Source organism: Rattus norvegicus, chromosome 16, assembly GCF_036323735.1.
Source record: "Rattus norvegicus strain BN/NHsdMcwi chromosome 16, GRCr8, whole genome shotgun sequence".
NCBI lineage: Eukaryota > Metazoa > Chordata > Mammalia > Rodentia > Muridae > Rattus > Rattus norvegicus.
This window is the reverse complement of record NC_086034.1, coordinates 88298227-88323545: the sequence shown is the minus strand read 5'-3', so window position 1 is coordinate 88323545 and position 25319 is coordinate 88298227. Positions and strand designations below refer to the sequence as shown.

At 36.9% G+C, this 25319-nt stretch overlaps 1 long non-coding RNA gene across 2 annotated transcripts in view; it reads right to left on the bottom strand.

The window, feature by feature from the left end:
* Positions 1–24277, bottom strand: part of LOC102546842 (uncharacterized) — an 81329-nt gene extending 57052 nt beyond the window's left edge. The window contains exons 1-3 of one of the 2 annotated variants that reach the window (XR_010058802.1): positions 24077–24263; positions 21720–21862; positions 18146–18245 (exon numbers count right to left, since the gene is read on the bottom strand). This is a non-coding gene — a long non-coding RNA (uncharacterized LOC102546842). Of the gene's footprint in view, positions 1–18145; positions 18246–21719; positions 21863–24076 lie in introns of both variants that reach the window. The other variant, XR_005495138.2, reaches the window with a different exon arrangement.
* Between the last annotated feature and the right edge of the window lie 1042 nt (positions 24278–25319).

Here is a 25319-nt window from a genome sequence, read left to right as displayed (position 1 = left end):
TCTACAAAACTACTCCCCGACATTGTTTCCTCACCTCTGTGGGTTGTAGCAACACGGTGACTAGGTTAGAACCTCCTACAATTTGAAAAGTAAAGAATAATTCTTTACAGTTGACTGTGCATATTTCCAAGAGAGAATATATGCACTTGCACTCTGTTTAGTTATCATACAGGAAAGGAACCTCTAAGGAAAAACAGAATTGAAACTGGGCATCTAGCAGCTGAAGTTCTGGATTTTTCTATAGTGGGGAAACTTGGCAAGTGGGTTTGTGAATGTAATGTTTTCTCTGTTGCTTGTGTTGATTCTGATGAGTTATATTTCTAGTTCTTTCAAGGTCGAAAGCTTCTGAGTGCTTGCCTGTCCTGACCCTTCACTGTATCCTGAGAGACCAAAATGTTTCAAAGAAACTACTCCTGAGAAGCTTTAGTGGCTGGCCAAAAGTAATAGAACTGCTCCTTTCATGGTACATTTGCTCAGCATTTGAGAGCAATCAAATGCATCATGAAGAGTAATGAACTCTAATTGAAAGGGGACTGAGCAGACCGGATGATCCATCTGCCTGAAATACCATCCTTCCCAAACATGGTACTGTGGTTTGATTTTATTGCCCTACGGCCCTGTCACCCTTTATTTTTGTTCTAAGCCTTTCACTCCTTATATATAAAACATGGGAAATGTTCCATTTCTTTGCAATTTAACTTAATCCAATTTACTTTTCAGTTTCTAAGGTATTTATACCAACTTCAAAGTCAACTGTTCTCAAGCTTTACCCTAAGAAAAGGAAACCAACAACCCCTTCCGTGAAACTATGGTATGTATGACCATTTGAAAACAAGCCTTCTCCCTCATTCCTCTTTATTGACATCTGCAGGATTCAAAACCTTCGCAGAGCTTGGATGGACCTGAGAAATTCACTCACGAGATAATTCTTTAAGGTCACAGGTTTTTGTGTGACTTGTATCAGCTCTGCCATTAGCTAAGGTAGAAGACTCAGAAATCAGTCAGAATTACCTCGGTGAATAGTGCTGGCAGAATGAGCTTAGACTTTGAGGGACTTTAAAAATATCAGCTTATGTAGCACAGGCTGGGTAGTCCAACAGCAGCTGCTTGTGTGAATGAGATGTTCAGAATCTGGTAATTGATCAGTCAACAAAGCTGGAGGCCACAACAATTCCAATTCAATGCAGAGGGATTGAAGAGGTGCTGGGCTTCGGGCCACATTGGCAGTTCTACAAATCTGATTTCCTATGCTATCAGAAGATGGCAACAATAGTAGCAAACGTGAGAATATATGCACATAGAAAGGAGTGGAAATAGGCAGGAAAAAAGAAGCATAGCTTTTTTTTTTTTAATATCTGGGCTACTATCAGATGGCAGTGCCTAATCTTGGAAGGGGATCCCCATCTTCAATTTACCCATCCAAAAGGTACTATCAGAGATCTATCCACAGGCATGCCCCTTAGTTAGCATTATATCCACTCTACTAATTTGACAAGCAACATTAATCATTATACCCCATGAGAGAGTGACAGACAAGGTTTATTCAGAACTCTCCATGCTGTTTGTCTTCTTGCTTGGAGTAAAAAGCCATGTGGGTCAGAGTATGACTGTGTGTGTGTGTGTGTGTGTGTGTGTGTGTGTGTGTGTGCACATGTGTGTTCATGCCAGTGTGCGCCTGTGTGTCTGTGTGCTGTTAAATATCTCTAGCCTTCATATTTATAGTTGTTGCTAAGCAAATGACAGAATTTAGCTAAATCATTATCTTCAATCTTTTTAAGGGTCCATTTTATTGTATTATTGTGATTTCAATCACAAATTCAAATTTGTACTTTTTTTTTTTGTCTTGGACATATTTATTCAACTTTGATCCAAACCATCCAGTGAGATCACCCTGCCTGCAACATGGTGATAAACGGACATTTGCATGAAAAGGTAAACAGGAAGTTAAATTATGTCAAGACAAGAAAATTGCTGTCATAATAATGAAAATTATTCTGTCAGAATAAAGTTTTACTTCTCATAAACTAGAGAATGATGGGAAAAGAAAGTTCTAATTTCTACATGAATTATATCAAATAAAAGATATAAGAACAGTTTGTACTGTCAGAGGTATTAGAATAATGAGCAAAGAAGCAGGTGCCATTCTTTATGGGCACTCATCCCTAAGCTGAATAAGAAAAAAATTCATTAAATAACCCAATCCAGGCATTCACATGAAGTCACCAAGATTCTAAAGTGGAAACTTTTCCAATACATATGAAGAGATTATTAAATTATAAAATGTTAACTTATTATAAAATTATTTGGACCAAAAATAATGCTTTTAGAACCATGATTTTTTTAAAAAAAATCCTTCTCTTGGTATTTTTTCTCCTATTGTGTTGGCCTGTCCAGCATTAATATGAGAGCTTTAACCGTGTCCTATTGTATCTTGTTCTCTTATGTTTGAATGTTGCCTCTTGGAGGTCTGCTCTTTTCTGAATGGAACATGGAGGGGGTGGTCTGTGGGAAAGAGAGGTGGAAGGGAGTTTAAAGAAGTGGAGGGAGGGAAAACTGTGATTGGGATGTATTGTATGAGAGAAGAAATATTTTAAATAACAAAAATTGAAATAAAAATTTTGAAATCCATGAAGTGAGTTTAGATAGGATTGAAATAACCTATTGTTGAATTATATTTCAATTTATAAGCCATTTGTTCTGCAAGATTGTTACATTTTAAAACACATGAATATATCTCTTAACACTCTCAAGAGCAATAGGAGACAGACACACTCCATACACACACTCCCACACACACTCCACCCATACACTCTACACAGTCACACACACACACACACACACACACACACACACACACACACACACACACACATAATGGTATCTATCATAAAATATTCTGGGTTTATGTTTTTAAAAAAAATGCATCATTCACATAAAGTTGTTCCTAGAAATTTTAAATACAGAGGTCTGGAGTGCCTGTCCTACAGGCCAATATTTTATTATCATTGTTTTTTTTTTAATATAACAAAATAAAAACTGCGTTATACCTATTCCAAAGTTTGGAGAAACAGCAAACAACCCACATAGGTTGTCTGAAGACCCAGCTCTCAAATGATGAGTGAGTCTAACTTACACTGACATCCTTCACAAAGATATCCTGTCCTGTCCATTACTGCAAGACACAGAACACTTACTCTGTTCCATGAATGTAATGAGTTTTTGGTAGAATGAATTCTAAATTTGGCTTGCCGTTATATATGCAGAGTTTAAAGAAATAACATTTACTTGGAATGAGTTGGGTTGGGTTCTCTGAACCCATCATACACTATTGGAAGAAGAGCAAACTAACACTTCTTCCTGCCCTTCCATTTTTCCTTTCTTACTTCCTTCCTTCTTTTCCTACCCTCTCTTTCTCTTCCCTTCCCTGCCCCTCTTCTTTATATGTCTCCTTTCCTTGTTATGGAAAAGAGATTTAATCAGAAAGGTAATCTAAAGTTCTAGGCATCTAAAGGAAAGAAGCATTTCTATCAAACATGATACATCCCTCATGGCATGTGGATATCTAAGTAAGTGCCCTCACTGCCTTGGAGACAGGATAGATGACATCACTACCTGGGATTATATTCATTTAAGTTTCTAGCATCATCAAAAAGATTTTATGTGCCCATTAGAGGACAATTAGAAAAGGTAACTAAACAAAGAGAAAGAACAGGGAAGATAAATCACCCTCTAAAAATAATAAAATATCTTAACTTTTATATATTTCAAGATATTTTTAAAACACCAAGTAGAGTTTTATGCAAACATTTTACACTTTTTAAAATGTGTCAGTATATCTATGGGAGTATAACAATTCACACACACACACACACACACACACACACACACATATATATATTGAAAATTTTCTACAATATATATATATATATATTGTAGAAAATTTTATATATATATTGTAGAAAATTTTAAATTACGCATTAGTCATAAACCAAAAATCAAAATCTCCTAAATATGGTACCCTTTCTTCTGTTTCTTGACTTTCAAAACCTGTTCACTTCTTTATCCCTGCAAACCAGCCCTCTTAGAGGTAACACTTTCGTCTTTGTTCTTAGTTATTCTAAGTTTCATTCTGATTGTGCACATGGACCATCATTTCTTGAGACATCCTGTTCATGGAAAAATACAAATTGCTATGTGTGGGCACCAAACCCTGATGCTATTACTGATGTAATGTTGTGCTTGCAGAGAGTAGCCTAGCCTGGCTGTCATCTGAGAGTCTCTATCAGCAGCTGATTGAAACAGCTGTAGATACTTAACAGCTAACCATTGGATTGAAGGCCCCTATGGAAGAGTTAGGAGAGATTGAAAGAACTGGGAGCTGAAGAAGATGGCAACCCCATAGGTAGTCCAACAATATCAACTAACCCAGACTGCTGGAAACTCCCAGAGATTAAGCTACCAAACAAATAGCATATGTGGGCTAGTCCAAGGCCCCTGGCACATATGTAGCAAAGGACTTGTGCCCTCACTAAATGCCCTCACTGCCTTGGAGACAGAAGAGATGACATCACTACCTGGGATTATATTCATTTAAGTTTCTAGCATCATCAAAATGATTTTATGTGCCCATTAGAGAACAAATAGAAAAGGTAACTACTATGTTGTCTTGCTTCAGTGGGAGAGACTTGATGCCCCCCAGAAAGGGGGATGTTGAAGAGTGAGGAGAGGGTGGGTGGGGTGGGTGGGGGAGCATGCTCTTGGAGCCAACAAAAATTTGCTTGTATTTTATCATCAGTTTCTTCAGTTGTAGAAGAACTAGAGATAGTGTCATTGAATGACATAGCTGACCACAGGGAAATAGTTACCCCGGAAACAAGAGGAATAGCCCAACAAACACGGTAAACTATTCGAACATCAATGATTGCTTTGCCTTCTCCATACCAACTGTCAACATGAATGCTTCCTTCTTTCTCTGCTTCATAGTAAATGGACACAAATATCCTTTTAATGAATATTGTCTTTTAATAAATGTCTTCTTTCTCCTACAGGGTGAGATGAAACAGCTGACTCTACAAAGCAGATATGTTCTTGCCACACTTCCTGAAAACATCTCAGTGGGTACTCATAAGAGAAATAATGTCAATTTTCTATCCTATGCCTTAGTGTCTTTTCATGGCTTTATGCCCAATCACCACCCAAAGTGGACCGCTCAGATTTTTCCCAGCAATAAGATACTAATTTTATGACTCCAAGCCTCAACATAAGTATATTTATTTATACTTATACTGTATAGTGTTTCCTAGCTTTTGCCTCTATGATCCAGCACTTTGGTAGAAATAATTGCTTCTATATCCATATTTTCACAGACTATTACAAAAAAAATCCCTGTTAAGATACTGATCATGGAGATTTGTAGGGATTTATGTTGATTTTTTTTCCTATCATAGTTAACTGTGCCCAGCCAAAGTTGTCTTCTCAGTTGTGTACAGTAAGATGCGTAAAAGTAGGCATAAAACATAAACTCAATAACCATTTACTAAATTGAATTTTTGGACAGTTAGCAATGGGAATATTCCAGAGTGGTATATGTTATTTTGTTTGATCTAACTACCCCCCGTTGTACAGCACAGCCATGCTAAGAAGGCGCAAACTACTTTTATATCTGACAGACTTTACTTTACAATCATATATAATTTATATTCAGTACAGGTACTTGTTATCCAAGATCACACAGAAGATAATGTATACTGTTGGCATGGACTATTACTGTATAAACTACATCTAGTATTCAAATATATTTATTAAACTTCTCAGATCACATTCTACAATGATAAACATGGAGATTACTGCTGTGTTATATAGGCATTATAAAGATGAAATTCTCTTGTCTTGAACAGTGCATGCCACATACAGTCTTCTACGACAAACTCAAGCCAAAACATCTCTGTAGCATGATGCGATGATTTCTGTGTGCGCAGACCACATGGTTCCCAGTAGCAATGTACTCCATTAATTAAACAGGTCTGCCTACTCATAATTTAATTCACTGAAAGAATTCACAAGAGGGATGGGAATCTGGGTTCCCTTGCTTCCCATAAATGTAATTGACATAATGAGCAGCTTTCTTCCCTTTTGAGTCACAAAGCTTTACAGTAATACCTGACTCACACGATATCAAGCTGTCTCTGAGATCTACAGAGAAATAATTTTGTGAGTGCAGTTCACCTCCATGTAGATAGATATCATATGGCATTCAAGACTTCAGAAATAGAAGAGATGAAAAAGACTTCAATGAACATAGTGGGTGGCCTGGTAAAATCCAAGTTAGATAATTCACATAACATGAGCTACATAGTGGCCTCTCATTCAAGTATTCTAAGAAAGGGCTTACAATTTTTAAAATGAAAGGGAAAATATCTTTGAGGTTTTACCATCATGATCTCCTTTCATAAGTGAATAAAATATAAAAAGAAGATTTGCAGGATTTAGCAAATTAATAAGGCTCATGCTGCTAAAATGGATTGAAACTTGACTTCATATTTATGCCTTCTCATTTCTAATGCTAGACTTCTATGCAGTTATGAAATGGCCTAGCACATACAACTAAAAAAATAATAAGAATAGACACTACACATATATTCAATGATGGGTAAAAGGGGGGAGTAAAAGCTATGGTTTTATTGAGCCACTTATTTTTACTAAAACTTTAATGTATCTCTATTCTTCACAATTTCAAGAATGGAAAACAGAATTTTCATCTTAGATTACAAACCTTCTTTATGTCTCCTAATTAATTTTAAATTGGGTGCTTTTAGATAGTTAAGTTAAGACAGCCACTAAAAGAGGAAATGTGAGACTTTTTGAATGCATCCAGTTAGCTCTCTTATCACAGTTTAATTGTACTATTTTATTTCTACCATTCTCTTTTCTGTGGGTTGTTTTCTTCCTGGCTAATTATTTGTAGCCTTTATAGATTTCAAGTACAATTTTTACTTCTCTTCCTGGCCTACACTACTCACAGTGATACAGAAAAATAACCAGTGAGCTAATAAATGTCATTTTTTACATGTTACATAAAATATTTGTAAAACAAGTAAGTAATGTTCGAGTATTTTTAGAATTGGCAGTCTAAGACTTTAATATCTGGTGTTGAGAAAAATAGCTCTTTGAAAGGTTCCATTTTATATTCAACCTATAGAGATTTCAGCATCTACTGACAGGTTGTGAACATTTATAAGTGAATGAAACACAATAAATGACAAACGCCTACCTATGTTTTAAACATAATATTTTAGTGACTGCTTTATTTATCAAATAAAAATAGAATCCCGATTGACTTAGGTTTTATTATTCTTATATCCAACTAAGTGAAATGCCAGTGTATTTAAAGATATGTTTTCCCATTAGTATTGTGCCAATCTCTAGATGCTTACCACTAGTTCTAAGAGGACATCAGACATCACATGTTCACATCTACCTATTTGCATGAACATCTTCTGTCCTTTAGATGATGACTAAACAATGTTAATCTCAAAACTATGAAGTTTAAAGAGTCATTAATGTGTGTGTGTGTGTGTTTGTGTGTGTGTGTTTGTGTGTGTGTGTGTGTGTTTGTGTGTGTGTGTGTCCATGTCTTTGTCCATGTCCATGTCCGGTGTGTGTGTGTGTGTGTGTGTGTGTGTGTGTGTGTGTGTGCCTGGGCAAGTTTATGTGCACTGCATGCATTCAGAAGCCTGAGGAAGTTAGAAGAGGGTATCATATTTCCTGGAACTGGAGTTACACCTGGTTATGAGCTACCATATGGGTACTTGAGTCTAGACTCAGGTTCTCTACAAGAACAATAAGCAATATTCTCTTAAACCATCTCCTTAATCTCATAACATTAATCTTCATGTTGTTGTTTATGACATTCTTCTTCTCTCACCTCTGATTCCTCATTTATTTTTTTCTAATAATTTATGCTTTTCTAAGATAGCGACTCAGAGAAAAAAATGGCAAAGCAGAGAACAAAACAAAGAAACAAAAAAAAAAAAAAAACAAACCAAAAGCAAGCAAGCAAGCAAACAAACAAAACAAAACCAACTTAATTTTAAGGAGACCTTGAAATAAAACTTCAAAACTTTGGTCTATGAAAGTATTTCTGGCTTACATGTAGAATACTATATATTATTGTAGGGGGTTGGTCTAATGCTGATCTGTTTGCCACCAACAAGCAGAATTTTACATACATAGTGATGCTATGTGATCTTAACTCCCCAACTTAACTGCTCAATAAACAGCTAGATGTAGTCACTTGCAGGTAGAAGAAGAAGGATAAAAAAAAAGCTACTTTTGAAAAACTTTGTATGAGATATCATCATGTCTATAATTCAAGTGATTGCTTTAAATGTCAACTATAGACAGAAACAAAATTTAGAATTAGAAGGTTTAGTTAAGATATTACAACACTTGTCCTGTTGTAGAATGCTTAGGCAGATAATAAAGGGAACAAAGTAAATATGAAAGTTATGACAAAGATAAAATTATTGGGATCTGAATTTGTCCGGTGGTTATTTAGGAAAACACAGTCATCAAAATATCTCAGAGTTTGAAAGCTAGGAGTGCATGAGTGCACCTTGTAGGTACTCACAACTTTCCTGCATCAACCAAGAAAACTTTCACTGATGATTAAATGGTATCTTGAGATAGAACATGTTTAGTACTCACTCCTATACTCAGACCTCTGAGGTTGATACAAAAGAGGTTGCTCATCTCTGAGAGCTGTTTCTTTCTATGATAACAACATTAAACTTCGCATGCTCATCTGAATTTTCCTCAAAGTCTATTTTTGTGCGGCTTTCTTTGTGTTTGTTTAAATTACAATTTCTATACACAGATTTAGATCTACAGGTTTCTAAATCTTCCAAATAGTTTCCCATTTTAAAGAGACTAAATAAAGGCTCCATACTCATGGGAATTCCATGATCTTTTTATAGGAAGTTATTTTAGTCAAATGGAGTTGGGAATGAGCTTCCAGTTAACAGAGATGCGCTACAAAGCACCATGATGATAGCACCGCAAGTAAATCTTGAGTCATCAGTATGTTAACTATTCAGCATCCAGATGGCTCCAAATGTTTTAAAAAGAAAAAAAAAAGAAAAAGAAAAACTCATGCTCTCCAAATTTTTGTTTGTAATTTAGAGCATCTGGAGTGTAAAGCCACACTGACTGTGCCTGCAGCTGATCTCTGCCCTTTGTTCCCGGATGTTCTTCGTCTCTTAGTCACAGAAGCAGTACATATATGCCAGGGTTACTTTCAGTGGACAGGATATTGAGCCATAGTCAAAAAATTGAGAGCAGAAGCACACATGACTTTTTAAGGCTGACTCCGCTGATGGTAAATTGATAATAACTCCAGAATTATGCCTCTACAATGTTTGGCTCTTAGCATGGAATCTTTCTGGGATCGAACACATTAAAGACGGAAGCTCCCAACCAATGCAAGTCCTTGGGGTTGGCAGAGAAGAGTCCTCTCTGTGAGTCTCAAGCCATGCTGGCCAAGAAATTGTGAGAATTAAATTCTATTATTTGATTCACTTAGATCAGAGGCTAAGCTGTAGACCATTGGCTCTCTTGGATACATATGCCTGATTAGTTATTTCTGTTATTGCTGCCATAAAATACCTAACAAAAGGAACCTAAGTGAAGTTGGTGTATGTTTAAAGGTGCAGGAAATCAATGCACAGGACAGGGGAAGCCTATTCCTGTACCTGTGGCACATAGGCACAAGGGTTTATGGCATAGCCTGCTTAAATGCTGAATCAGAAATAGGAGACATTCTCTGGAGTCTAACTTCTTGAATTCTTTTTATATATTGGATATTAGCCCTCTATTGGATGTAGAATTGGTAAAGATCAATTCAACCAATCTGTTGGTTGCCAATTTGTCTTATTGATCATGTCCTTTGCCTTATAGAAGAAACTTTGCAATTTTATGAGGTCCGATTTGTTGATTCCTGATCTTAGAACATAAGCCACTGGGGTGTTCTGTTCAGGAAAATTTCCCCTGTGCCCATATGTTCCAGGCTCTTTCCTACTTTCTCTTCTACTAGTTTGAGTGTATCTGGTTTTATGTGGAGGTCCTTAATCTACTTGGACTTGAACTTTGTACAAGGAGATAGGAATGGATCGATTTACATTCTTCTACATGGTGACCTCCAGTCGAATCAGCACTATTTGTTGAATATGCTGTCTTTTTTCCAAAGGATGGTTTTAGCTGTTTTGTCAAAGATCAAATGACCATAGGTAGGTGGGTTCATTTCTGGGTCTTCAATTCTACTCTCGATGGGAGGAGAGGCCCTTAGTCCTGGAAAGTCTCAATGCCCCAGTGAAGGTTGGGAAGGAAGGAGTGAGTGGGTGGGTGGGGGAGCACCCTCATAGAACTAGGGAGAGGGAAAATGGGATAGCGGGTTTCTGGAGGAGAAATCAGGAAAGGAAATAACATTTGAAATGTAAATAAATAAAATATACAATTAAAAAAAAGAAATTGAAGATCTTGGACCTAAATCATAAGCCAATATCACTTCTAGACTGGTCTCCCTTGACCCACTACTGCATTGACGCAAACGTTCAATGGCCATCATTCCTTTCTGCTCCTGACTACTGTCTCAAGTGACCAGCTGCCTCAGTCTCCTACCATCCTTACATCTCCATAACAACAGACTGTACCCCTGAACTGTAAAGTGAAATAAGCCCTCCTATTCTTACATTGTTTCTTTTTGTCACACAATAGGAAAAGTAACTGATGCTGGATGGAATCTCAAAAGACAATGTCATTGACAATGAACTCATGACATTTCCAATGAAAGAAATGAATGAGGAGCAACAAAGTGAAAGGAAGGCTATTCTTAGCAGAAAGGTGAGGCAGTCTCCTTTGGAAACCTCTGAGTGGACTTGATGAAGGCAGGTCTATTGAAGTGCCTTTAAGCAACTAAATCAGAAGTTGCCACTAGATATTAGGACCTAAGAGACATTATTAAATGATAGAATGTGCATAACAAACACTAAGAAAGGCATTCAAACGCTTAATTTGGTATATACAATATGAATCTCTTTGTTGTTTTGTTTTTTAAAATAGACTCTTACATATTCTTTTTTGTCTGCACTATAGACAATATTTGTATTTCTTTAATAGAAAAATATTTATAATATAAAAATGTGCACTGGGGAGTAGGATACTGAAATGTGTGCATAATGAGTTTAGTTTATTAAAAAACATTTTTATTTGTCTCTCTGAAAAGCAACATTTCCACTGTTAGTGCACAGTGTATCTTAGAGAACTAGTATAATCCAGACAGAGGAACTTTTTTTTTGATCATTCTGCTACTCCTCAATCCTAGTTAGTGGAGATGATCATGCCTAGTCTGACAAATTAGCTGATATAATTCAACTCAGTAAATTATCTCTGTGAGAGATAAAATTATAATTTTAATTGTTGAAGCTTAAATCATTTTATGTCATTTAGTGTTTGAGATTATAGCTTTAAAAGTTTGAAAAATAAATAAATAATTATTCAAGGGACCAAAAATTAAGGGCAAATTGAAAAATACAATTCCAAACACATATTTTTAAGAAATAATAAATGAAGGTAAATGGTATGATACAAGTGTGTTCTACTTCATCCTTACCAAGATTTTATCATTACATTAAATATGTAGATATATGATTTAAAAAATCTTTTAGGGTTAAACTGTGAGTATGAATTTGTCTTCCTTAAGGATTTTGTTAATGACTTGAAATATCATAGAATGCTATATTTTCATTACAATACTTTCAAGGGTATTGTATCATATCCTAAGTATGCATTGCATTAAAAAAAAGACTTTAGGATTTAAAAGAGACAGAGCAACCAGGATACTCTACCTCATATCCCACTCATGATATTCCTAATTAATAATATGTTCTATTAGTATAGACTATTTCCTACAATCAACAGGCAGTATTTATTAACTTAAGTCTGTATTCACTACAAATGTTTTTAGCTTTTATCTGATATCCTCTGACTGTTCAGGGACTCCAAGAGGCTTCCACAGGACAATCCCTCACATGACCTGCTGAGGCTCTTAACTGGAAGTTTCTCCAACTTCCCTCAACAAACATGAGGCAATTTTCTCTCACTTTTGATTTTATTTAGCAATGGTAACATGCTTGACAGGAAGTCCTGTAATTTTTATTTGTCTGATTAGACTGAGATTACATGTTTTCATGGTACATACTAACCACATGGTTTAAGTGTTGACATTGTCCTTGATCACTCATTCAAGTCACTGTTTGTCTGGGTTCTTGATTACAGATTTGGTTTCCCTGTCAGCTCATTCCATGGTCTGTTTTGGTAGGAAGTTACCACATGTGGGAGATGGCTGAAGAGTGGGGAATTTTGCCAAACTTTTTAGAGGAAATAATTTTGACAGACCATTTGGAATGTAGACATTGGTACTCCTACCTAGTTTAGTGCATTACTCAAAAACTTAGTAAAAAATTGAGTTATAATTATAATGTTTACTCTAATTTACTACCTTTGGCCATGTGGCTCTTGCAGTGTGTTCTTGTTTCTCCCTCACAATTCCCATCAGTGTGCTGTCCATGTTTCTTTTTCTCCATCATTGGTGCTTCTTTACACTTTGACATTTCAAGATATGACAGTCATTTTCTTTCTTCCTGCCAAGTACCCTGTAGTCAACTTCTGCTCCAAGAAGCTTTGGCACCTTTCATTAAAAAATAAGGGAGCAGAATCTGGACATGAGGTCTTCTCAATCATTCTGAGATACTGCTCTTCATAAACCCTCCCATCTGGCAGAGTAATGTGAAGAAATTGCAACTTGTGAATATCCACTCATCTCTAAATATTTTCATTCATAGCCAACTGAATCTATATTAAGCTAACTCTGAGCTCACATTGTTGACTTCAACTCTAATTCATTACAGCACAGATCTTTCCATACTCTCTTGATGACAAAATATTTTAAAACAGGAATGGAAAAGATTATTCTTGAGACACCTAAAAGGTTAAATAGTTCTTGAATGACAGATGACTTCAAGTGCATGTATAGTTGATGTTAGAACACGTTTTTCATGTAGCAACTATTGTATTCTCAGTTTCACCTGGAAGTAGTCCTAAACAAGAAAGTGCTTATGGTGTGATTTTATGTTTTCCAATACTCTGGCTATTCTGGCATTATACTATTTCCAAGACAAGTACTTTCATATTGTTTTGTTCTTTCTCTCTAAATAAAAACAACCCTTCCTAAGATATCATGAAAGGTCAGGAGAGCTGTCGAGCTGTGGAAAGCAGACCTGGAGCACAAGTTGGGTCAAAGCATGTCCAAACTCCAGAAATCTTATCCTGAGATCACTAGGAGTAGAACACTTCCTGCCTTGCCCTAGGATGCATGTCCCAATGCATGTAGACCTCTATCCCCAACTTTTTCCCACCAGAAGAGGTCAGGTAGCCAAGTAGCCAGACTAAATTTCTCCTCTCCTTATAAGATCATGTCCAGCAACACCTGGAATTCCTCCTTATGATAATGAGGCATCTTAGTACCTTGGCCCCAGCCAATGATGAACACTTACCCCATCACCCCTACTCACCACCCAAATGTTTAAATAGCCCTTGTTCCCTTCAATTAAATGAGCTGTTCAATGAAGCCTACCCCATAAGAAGTCTGTTTCATGCCAAGCTTACCTTTCACTGAAGGTCTCCATCACCATTCCTGACTTACTTTCCCTCTTAGGCTACTGGTCTGACTGTAGGCCATCATACCATTAAAGGAGGGGGAATAGAGTGGGAATGATAATCTCAGACATCCTCCAATAAGAACATGAATAAATAGCATCCAAAATCCCAAAATTTGACCTTCACTTGTTGTTAACTGGTTATTAGAAAAAGAATTAATAATAATTCAGAGTTTAGTTAATATGGGGTATTTGCAGAGAGAACAATCAGTAAGAATGTCTGCAGTCTCTGCCAAACAGGATTTCAGTTCTCAGAATGAAGCAGAGGAAAAATCTCTGGAGTCATACAAATGAGTCAAGAAAGTATTTCTTCAGAGTGTTTTGTATCCTCAGTATTCTAGTTTTAATGAATTTATTGTCAAAGAGATATTTAAATCAGTCACTATAATAAATTCTCTTATATTAATTAAATGTTCAATAATTAAGAACCTTATTTGAGTTACTAAATCAAAATGTTCACAGCTGATCTTTGTGATATAGTCATTACTCACCATTATTTATAGCCATTCAGATCAATACATTGCATAAAGATTTGGCTATATAAGTCAAATGGGGAGGAATGAATATTTAAATCATCCTGGTATTGAAAAGACTACTGATGTGAGACCCAGGCGGGATTACAGACTTTGCGGGGAGATCCTGCCTCATTTTGTCATTCCAGTGAAATACAGGAGCCATCCACTATGTAGAGGAGAGGAAACAGGGAATTTAAAGTGACTAAATATGATGACCTTCCCACTCCTTGATAATGACATATGAACACTTTGATGGACTGCTAAAAGAATCCAATTAAAATTGGTTGGAGGAGGGAGAAACTTAAGTCTAGTTTACTGATTTCATCTGAAATTTGTGGAAATGTTAATTCGAGCCATCTGATGTCTCAACCCCATATATAAAAGCATGTAATTTCCCCCCAAACATCATTTCCTAACTCACCTGTGTTCCCTTGCTGTCTCTCATTTGACTTCCTAAACATCTAAAGTTGGCTACATGTTTTCAGATATTATTGCTTCTGCAAATAATATATGTGTGTATTGGGGCAGAGGGATATATGAACATCAATGCAGATGCCTCAGAAGCCTTAGGAGAGAACATATCTCTTGGTGCTTGACTTACACATACTTGTGAGATCCCCAACATGAGCACTGGGAACTAAATCAAGATCTTGCATAGGACCGGAATGTGGTTTTGACTTCTGAGCCATCTCTCTGGCATAGGTATTATTATTTTTAATATTATTTTGAACTTTGAGTTGATGACTGCTGAGATGTGAAGGTCTAGAATTCAGAAACTTTGGGGTTAAAGCCAGATAGATTCCAAGGTGCCAATATGTTAAATGCTTTAGCAATAGACAGAACTAATTAGCAAGCACAGGGGCCAGGTCAGCCTTAGAGAGAAGGTGGAAGATCCCAGACTTTGTGCTGGCTTCTTTCTGAGAAGAGAGAGGCTTAAGAACCCAGGTATTGATTAAATAATTATGTAACTGCTCCCTTGAAATGTCCATAGATATAGGGACAACCTTACCTTGCCTATAGCAAGAGAGGTGATACCCTGAAGACAAGTCCTATTTAAATATCTGAATTTTGCCATCTGGGGACCCAGAGACTCTGACTGCTGGTAGGCAGATTTGAGAAGAAAGCTTCCAGACACATTGCTAGAAAAGCTGACTTTGCCTTTCTTCTGAATTCCCCCACACATGACATTCTATCACAGGAAAGTCAGTTTACATGTAAAAGCAGTACATATAAGAACAGTATCCTATGACAGAAAAGGAAGTAGGGAGTATTAGTGTGGTCTTTTGATGTAATACCCCTGGGGCATCTCATTTCCAGAGCCCTATATATGTTTAGCATCCAAAAAGCCCTGGTAGACAGTGGGGCTTTTGTGAGGGCCATGACCTATGTCTATACTCACTGTCCACAGGAAGTCAGACCCAACAAAAGATCTTCTTATTGGCAACTTGGGTGTCCTTTGATCTCAACACAGTTGGTTGTCAGTGTCTTGCCATCTGAAGATGGTCAGTCTGGGTGAGTCATGTACACACTCCTTGAAGTTCACACCTTCCACCATATGTGGGAACCATGGCTGGGAGCTCATGATTCTTTCTTTCACACACTTTTCATACATACTATATTCATTCACTTATAAATGTGCTTTTCTTTTATCTTCTCTTGACTTGCTAACATAAATTATGTTTATTCTATTAGGACTTAAATATGTATTATACTCCCTAGTGCTCACAGATGCTTAGACATTTTCTCTTGGCATTACTAATACAGCCAATATGAAGAAATATCTGAGGCTCTCATTAACATGACTGTCAACAGTGCACACATGATATCTCATGCTCACACTGGACAGTTAAAATGTTTGTGGGATCAAGGCTCATAAGCTTGATGAAGTTAATTCTGTATCTACACAGACAAGGAGAAAGTGAGTTCTTTAAGGAAGTAGAAGAGTTTGAAGATTCTTTGATTTCTCTTTCATCTCTAAATAGTGATCTACAGGGAACAGAAGAGTGTGGAGTACTCGCTTGCTGATTTCTACTTCACTATGCATGGAAAAGTCAGATGAAATAAGCACTTAGAGCCATCGTATTCTATAATGCTGTCATTAGTAATATCTTCATAGAGGCATGTCCTGTTCATAAGGTAAGTGTTCATTTGCAAAAAACAAATTTTTTTGACTAGAAAAGCAGCATCCAAAACAGGAAGTAGGTGATGAGTAAGTCCTCCCAACCCCTAGCACTGATGTTCAACAAACATCTACCTCAGAGAGTCAACCCTCCACCCAGGAAACTGCTCAGAAGCTGGACTGCTGCAGAGTTTGGAGAGACAACCCCAGTCTTTTTTTAAACTCCCTTTATCCATACTCCTGCCATATCCTCTTTCAGGAAGATTTATATTTAAAAAAAAGATTTCAGAGTAAACTGCAAATGTTGCTTGTGTGTTAGAATGAACCATTTGTTCAAGGCCATCATTGCCTCCTTAGTTAATGATCCCTCTTGAATGTGTTTGGAAGATCCGAGCTGCTTTTTACCTCCCTTATGTCCCACCCTCGAGTGTTTCCATTTTTAAACTATCAGAGTGGCAATTGCCATAACATGGTTATTAATCACCTTTAATAATAATAATAATAATAATAAACGTATGGCCTGTCTCCTAGTGGCATGAAAGAGTGCACGTGTGCTTTTGTCAGGCACTCAGAAACAGCACACAGAGATCACCCCACATAAATGGGTCCAACCTTTCCCAGGAAGAAGAGGTTTCACGTTAATCCACCCAGTGTTCTACTTGGCAACTTCCATGTAAACTATAAAACCACCTCAACTTTCTGTTTACAAGCAAGGGCCACCTGTGGCTGCTAGTGACCCAGATCTGACCTCCGGTTATATTAATCCACAGAGCTTAAGGCAGGAAGGGAAGTGGGGCTTCTAAGACAGTTTTACAAATTGACTTAGGATGAAAAGAGTGAAGAAGAACAGGAAAATGGAGGAGAGAGGAGAATTCCTGTCCTCCAGCCATCCTTAAGGCTCTGTTTCTATGACACTTTCTCAAGAAAGTGAGTATCCTTTCCTGCTCTCTAGCAGTACATCAGTCCCAGGAAGCGCTTTAGTCTTAAAACCTCTCCCTGACTTTTGATGAAAACCTAAGTCAAGTACTTCATGAGCCTTTTCTGTTTAGACTGTTGTTTCAGAGGTTTATAGCGTGTGTGTGTGTGTGTGTGTGTGTGTGTGTGTGTGTGTGTGTGTGTGTTGTAAGTGAGGTAGTGTGTAGAGTCCAGAGGACAACCTTAGATGTTGCTCCTTAAGCAGTACAGTTCATTTTTATTTTATTTTATTATTTTTTAAATCAGTGTTTCTCACTAGTTGAGGGCTCAGTAGGCAGACTAGGCTGGCCGGCCATCAAGTACTACAGATCTACCTTTGCTAAGACTTCAAACACAGGCCACTATGCCTAGCTTCCTTTTCATAAAGGATCTAGGGATGAAACTCAGCTGGAAAGACCAACACTCCCACAGGTCCCCAGTCCTGTTATTTTGTCTTGAATTAGCACAACATAGTTGTACTTGTCTATTGATTAGAGTATGACATATGACAAATACTAAGGTAGACAGATACACTAAATTTCATGACTTGATTTTAGCAAAGTGGGTTTTTTTGGGGTTTTTTTTTTTTTGTTTGTTTGCTTGTTTCATGAAATTGAGCAGAGTTATAACTGGCTCTGTTCTCTCCCTTTGGAGAATTCAAACCTGAAAGACTCTTAGTTCAACAAGAACCCGGAGTCATCTCCAATGAGAGACACAGAAATTCCACTGCTATATAAATCTCCCAGATTTCATCCTGGTAGAGGTTTACTGTGTTATAAAGAACTTACCTCAGGTGTGGGATCAATGCCTCGTGATAAAATTCTAGAATATACCAAAGATAGCATGTGATGATGCATTACGACACTACTATGTCGCTGTGCTTGCAATCTGAGGAAACAGAGACAAGAAAGGCCATGCAGTCTCATAGTACGCAACAGGAAGATGGTACATGTGCTTATTCACTCAAACTCTCAGCAAATGTTAACTAAACAGCTGCATTCAATGTTCATTACAGTAATGGCAGATCTTCAGCAGGAATTACCTTATGCCTTGATATATGCTAGTTCAAGAGAAGTCACTACCACTTGTACGATACTAGATACATTCCAAGTGCATTGGAAAAAAGTGAGTCAAGATTATTTCTTTCAGTATCAGGATGGCTCTGATATTTGAACACTGCCTATGCACTTGATGCTAAGCCAAAGTCTTCCAGACATTTATACAACCCTGGAAATAGAGGTATTATCAATAACCCTCCTCCAGATTAGAAAGCCACCGCATCTATAGTCACTTGCTTGCCAATAGGTTATTAATAACAAATTACAATTCGTTTCTTACCAATTCCATAAACAATGTAGTCAGCTACTGGACTGGCCAATGGACATTTTCCAAGCCAAAACAGGAGAGACTGAAGAGGATGTGAATTGAATAGCAGCCCATTTCAGTAAGGAGGACCAGGCTTTGGATCTGATTTAGTTTTGTATAAAGCAGGCTCGTCTCCATGATACAGCTCAGTACCCAGAAGTCAAGATCTCAACTACCCTGAGACCGTACATGATTTACAGAGGAATTATCTGAAACAGTTAAGCCTCGGAAAACTGTTCTATTGGAACCATTTTCTTTTTAAAGACTGTAAGAAATCTTATTTATAGTGTTTAATTTTACTTCCCATTTTATTAACATGACTGAAGTGGTATTTTTCCATTCTGTGATAACCTGCTGTTTTCTCGGGCTGTATTATTTTATGATGCTTCCTTTAATTTTTTCTATTATTTCACACTGGGTCTTTTAATAGGTTTTGAGAAACATTCCTTTTCTTTCTCAGAAAAAGCTTTCTTTCTTGGAAAGCTTTTCTTTGGGATGTTTCCAGCTGAGGAGTCATCTCCCCAGCCATATCAAAGGTTGTTAGCTCTCAACTTGCTCTCTCTATAAGGTCTACGGAGATGAGCTTTTAATATTTATTTCCAGAGGCTGTTTTCCCTCTTTATATCCTGCTGTTGAAATGAGCAACTCAATAAACTCCTTAATGAAGGTGGTTGAAGCATTTCCTTTTGCTTTTGTTTCAATTGCTTGAGACAACTCTGCACTAAAGTGCTTCAATGCTTTGCAAACTTCCTGTGAACTTGAGGCACCTAGTAAATAATCCTGAAATCATTAATTGGCATAAAAAGTCACTGCTCGTAGAATTATATTGTGTTTTAGTAAAGAATTGTACTTTCAAGATTATATTAGCCCTAAAATAAATTGTCCTAAATTCCATCTCCATAAGGCTTTGTGATAAAAAGCTACATCTGTAATTCAGGTGCATTATGAGTTGTATTCTATTACAACATACAGCTTGATCCTGTGACACTAAATCAGTACTTGAGTAAAATAAAACTGTTGGAGGGAAAGAAGGAGGGTTTTTTTTTCCTAGAACCAGGAGAGCCTTGCTTCACTACCAGTTCAGATCCTGTTCATTGATCGATTTCTCTACTTGATTATCTAACAGTCTCAGGTAGTTTCAAGTTGATACATTTCAAAATGCAGCCAAGTGGTCACCCTAAAAACATATGCATACAAGTAACATTACAGAGACCTGGTATATTGTATCATATATCTAGGAATACATGCACGTGCGTGCGCGCACACGTACACACACACACAGACACACACACACACAGACACACACACACACGTATATATTAATATATATTTGTACATGTGTAACAACAATTAAAAGGAGCTGTGAATATGAAAGAAAGCAAAGAGGCAGGTGTGGGGCAATAAAAGTGAAGAGGGAGAGAGACATGATTATATAATCTCAAAAAATTAAATTAAACTCATATCTTGTCTTAGGTCCTACAACCACTGACACAAACTTACTGTCTAATACTCTTGCCAAGTAAATTCAGTGTCAGAAATAAGTTGCTTGCAGTTGCAAGGCGAATGAGTTTTCAAAAACGATAAAGTAACCTATTTTGAAATGATAGACCATTGTTTAAAAAAAAACTCACCTTTAGAAAAAGTTATTTTTCTGCATATGTTTTCTGTTAGTATCTACCTTTTTACCATTTACTTATCTATCCATTCCTCCATCATGAATCTGTCCAGCAGCTACCTGTTATCTATTTCACTGTGTTGAAGGGACAAAATATACAATCATAAAGTTGTTATTGAAGTCTTAGTTTATTTAAGCACATGTGTTAGGCAATTAAGGAAAACAGCTGATAAGTAAAATTGTTAGCTCAGATGATTAGCTAGCTAACTAGCTACATGAAAATAGATAGATGATAGGTAGATTATGATAGATAGACAATAGATATATAATATATAGGTTGATGTCTTTATGCAACAAGACATGTACAGGATAGAATGAGGTCTGTCATTGGATCAGAAGGAAGGGTAGGCAGGAGAAAAGTTTTAGAAAGAGGAGAAGGAGACAGAGCAAGGAGAAGGAGCTGGGAAAACATGGGGGCAGATGTTAAGATTCTTCTCTGCACATAGATACAGGTTGTGAATATTTTTAAGGGATGGGTGTGTACAGGATTTTGTGCTGTCTAGATGGGAAAATTATATCTTATCAATTGGATCACAATTGGTCATTTTGTGGTGTGTATTCTTTCATGTGGTGACTTAAGAGAAGGCAAGATGGTGGGACACACCAAACCCACCACAGAATTCGGATGTGTATGCCTGTTGTGGTAACAACTCTCCAAGGGAACTGTGAGTGGAAGCAAAGCATTGTGGCAAGGTGCCACGCGGAACAGCCCATAGAAAACCTGGGTCAGAGAGTACTTGGGGGCAGCATAGAGACCCTGAGATAAGTTAACGCTATGGCAACTGGAGCTGGAACAAGAGAGCAAATTCCTGGGACCAGGAAGTTCCATCTTTTAATATTTACCACAACAGACATAGATATAAATATAGATAGATGATAGAGAGATATATTGATAATAGAAAAGGTAGAAGAGAGAAAGAGAGAGAGAGAGAGAGAGAGAGACAGATATAATAGGATTGAATGATTGATTGGTGATAGGTAAATAGGTAGTAGATAGACTAATGGAGAAAAATATAATATGGTCTTCTTTCTTTAACTGCTTAGACATAAAAAAGGAAAGCATATAGACAATGTTACACACAACAGAAATGAAGATGGTGTGTTTTCAGATCAGAACAACTGAGTATTTTTTTTTGAGTGTATGAACACAGATTGACCTCAATGATAAAGTATACATGGAAAGATCTAACAAACCTCTGAGGACCTGCTTTGTATTTACTCCTATGAGTTCTACTGGGAAAATACAGTGAAGGCTCTGTACTGGGAAATTCTAGTGTATGTCAGGGGAGGGTGGGTAGAGGAGGCAGAAGAGGATTACTCACCTGTATCAACTGTTCTTGTCAGTGCCTCCCACAGACTATAAAGAAGAAAATGTTCTGGCATGTCCCAGACTCTTGGGCTGGACAGAATTGCTATGTGGGCGCACCAGGTAGAGACAGTTTCTTTTTGATCTCAGTTGGCCTTCCTAAAAACAAGGGGAAAAGCATGAAGCCCAGTTAAGCTTCTCTCAGCACCAAGAGTGAAGCCTAATGACTCAAGACTCACTTTCAGCACTTTTGGTTCTAGAAAAGATAAAGTCATCTGCGACTGTCCTCCTCCCTCTTAAACGATCTGTTCTCAACAACGTAACTGACAAACCCTTTATCTTAAAGGACTCATCCTCGGTCAGAACCCACCCTGTACTGAGCACCATATCTCAAATATTCTCCTCAATGATAAGAATATGATTTGTCCGAGTCTCAGACTGACACAAGTAATCCTCACGCTTAACTGTTGCTTATTGCACAGCAATTAAGATGACTTCAAGAGCGTGACTTCTGTCTGAGTCTTGCAACAGTAAGCCAGTAATAAAGGGTACTGATTGTCACCTATAAAATTAAAAACTCCATTCATCCACCTATTTACGTGGAAATCTTTGAGGAGGTCATTCCTACCACATGAGTACAGGTCTAGATATGGGAAATAGAAAAGTGAATCAACATGGGTACCCTCAACCTTCATGAAGCACATTTTAGTTAGCACAAAGAAGATCCAAACATAAGGAAGGGAAGTCCCATGCATTACTAATTTCAAACCTGTGATAGATGCAAATGAGATAAGTAACAATGAAATATTAAATATGGGAAATAAAAAGGTAGAGAAAACCCTAAATGTTATGACATAACAGAAAGAAACATTGCCCCATAATCAGTTATATATCTGAATCTGACAATGTTATCATAAGCTTATAATAGCCCAGGTATGAAGAAGATTATACAATCTATGTTTGTCAATATACTCTTTATCATGGTCACACAGTGATAAAGGTGTGCACAGGTTTGTCTTTCAAACGTATCTCCACCATTATGAAGCATAGGTCTATATCTAAACACCACTGGCCCTGTAAAAAACACAGCCAATCTCATGAGAAATGGAAAATAAACCATGTATAAAGTTTTAGAAATGACTCTCATAAATGTGCCTAGCCCAATGCTTGGCATGTAGCATAAGTTTCAACCATGGATAAAAAACAAACAAACAAGAAACCCAAAACTAAAAACAAAAATCTAAAGGATTTCTAGCTTTACTCACCCATCCTTCTGTGCAAGGGATATACCTTACCTTGGCCTACACGAAACAAGTCAGTCACCCCTGTAGAGGCTGAATGTCAAAAATTCGTGCACATGTTCTACCTTTTGTGTTCTCGTTTTTACTTTATGTTTTTTTCTCCCATTATAAAGCAGAAAGATTTCATATGGTGAAATATTTGTAAAGATTAAATCACAAAATTAAAAGCACTTTTATAGTAGATAAAACCTAATGGTTCAGAATTTAGCTTGATTACATTTTAAAGTCTTGAGAATTAATGCTATTGAGCTGTGCAAAGGATAAAATAAAAACACCATTACCCAGACCTGCCCAGATACCTTTTTCTCGTGCCTTATTGACAGGCTTACAATCACATAAAATGTCTTTATGTGAAGTAGCTGATCTGTTACTTAAAAGACACAAGCAGGTTCATTTCCCTCATGTCCACCGATATGCAATAAATTGTGCCTCCTACACAGGGCTCAGACACTATCTTTGTTAGTTCAAGGCTTATCATTCTTGATAATGCACTTGATCCAAAGTAGCACAATTTTCAAATACTCACTCAACTCAGATGAGAAAAGCAGAGAATGTAATAGATTAGGAAGAATTAGCACTTTTCAAAAGAAATGTTTATCACTTTGATGTCTATACTACGAGACAAGAAGTCAGTATCAAGTTGAGATTCTGGAAGATTCTGAAGGAAATTTAATGCTAAAAAAAAAAGCACAGCAGGATTGCAGCACAAGGGGTTGGCTCTTACTCCTGTCTCATTTAAAAAAAAAGGCAAGGACAAAAAACCCTACGAATTTGAGATTATCCTGTAACTTGTTATGTAATGATGAAAACTTTATCAAAGTAAAATACTTTTTGAATAAACTCACGTTTAGAGAATGCATTCTACAAACTTCACCAAGATGCTCTTTCAGTCAGAGCCACTGTGGGAAACAGGAGACAATTTTCTGATACTCTAAAATTGTATCAGAAACTTAATTGCTGTTACAAAAAGAGACATGATCAAATTTACAGGGAAAATCTCTATGATACATGGATTCAATTAATTTATAAACTTGAAGAAAATAAAATTAAGTGGAATTGATATAAATTCTACCTCAAGTAATCCACAATTCCTATCACAGTTCCACTGGCATTTTGGCACAATCCATTGGATGATTAATTATTTTAGGTATATTGAAGATATCTGAGGCATTAGTAGAGTATGCCCTGGGTGTGGGTGGGTGTGAGTAAACATGAGTGTGAATAGGTGGATATTTATATGTGTATGGGTATGTGCCCATGGCACAAGCATGCTTCTAAGGACTATTAGATTCTAAGAACTCTGACATAATAATGAATTAAAACTTTGGATAAAGCATTGGGAGGTGGTAGCATCATTGGGCTGAATCATGTTTGAGGGCTTAGAGCTCAAGAAGTATAAGATTGACAGCTGTATCCTACCTTAATCCCTTCTGATTTTTGCTCCTCCCCTCTGCCTACCATGAGTTAGGCAGTAGCTGCTACAGGCTCCCGCTGTCATTACGTTCTAGCTCAACATGGTTGTGCCTAGAAGAAATGACTCCAAAGAATATGGACTGAAACCAAGATGCAAAAGAAATCCTTATCATATTATTTTTATGTCAGGTATGTTGTGTCAGCCATAAGAAAGTTGACTAACATAATGATAAGAAGCAATCCTGAAATTCGTGCGTAATAAAAGATGATCATAAGTAACTACAGCAAACTTGAACAAGAACAGAGTTGTAGACATATTTCTTGATTTCCTATTATATAATAAAGTTTTAAGAATAAAAGTTTAGATTTCTAGATTAAAAAACATAAAACATAACTAGAAATTTGGAACAATAAGCCACATTCATATATCAATTGATATTTGTCAGGTAGGTCAATAGTATACAACAGAGACAGGAAATTTCTTTCATTAACGGTATTGTGAAAATTGAATTCTAAGTACAAAAAGATTAAATGAAATACAACAATCTCATAACACACACACACACACACACACACAATCAATGCAAATCAGAAAAGCTTGTAAGTGTGATATCTAAGACTGAAGGCAAAAGTAAGAAACATGGGCCACTCTGACACCAGGGTCTTAGCATGTGTTTTTATATGGTTCAAAGCACAGGCTGTAGACAGTGAGCTACATGGATGAAGATATGGCAGAACAATGGGGGCTTTCCTAGCATAGCAAGTGTCAAAACTGTGAGAATAAATTTTCAAATATGTATTCCAAGATTAGTATTCAAAATTTACAAGGGACTTATAGAGCCCAATAGCAATGAATGAATGAATAAAGAATGAATAATAAATCCAATTTTAAACAGGCAAGT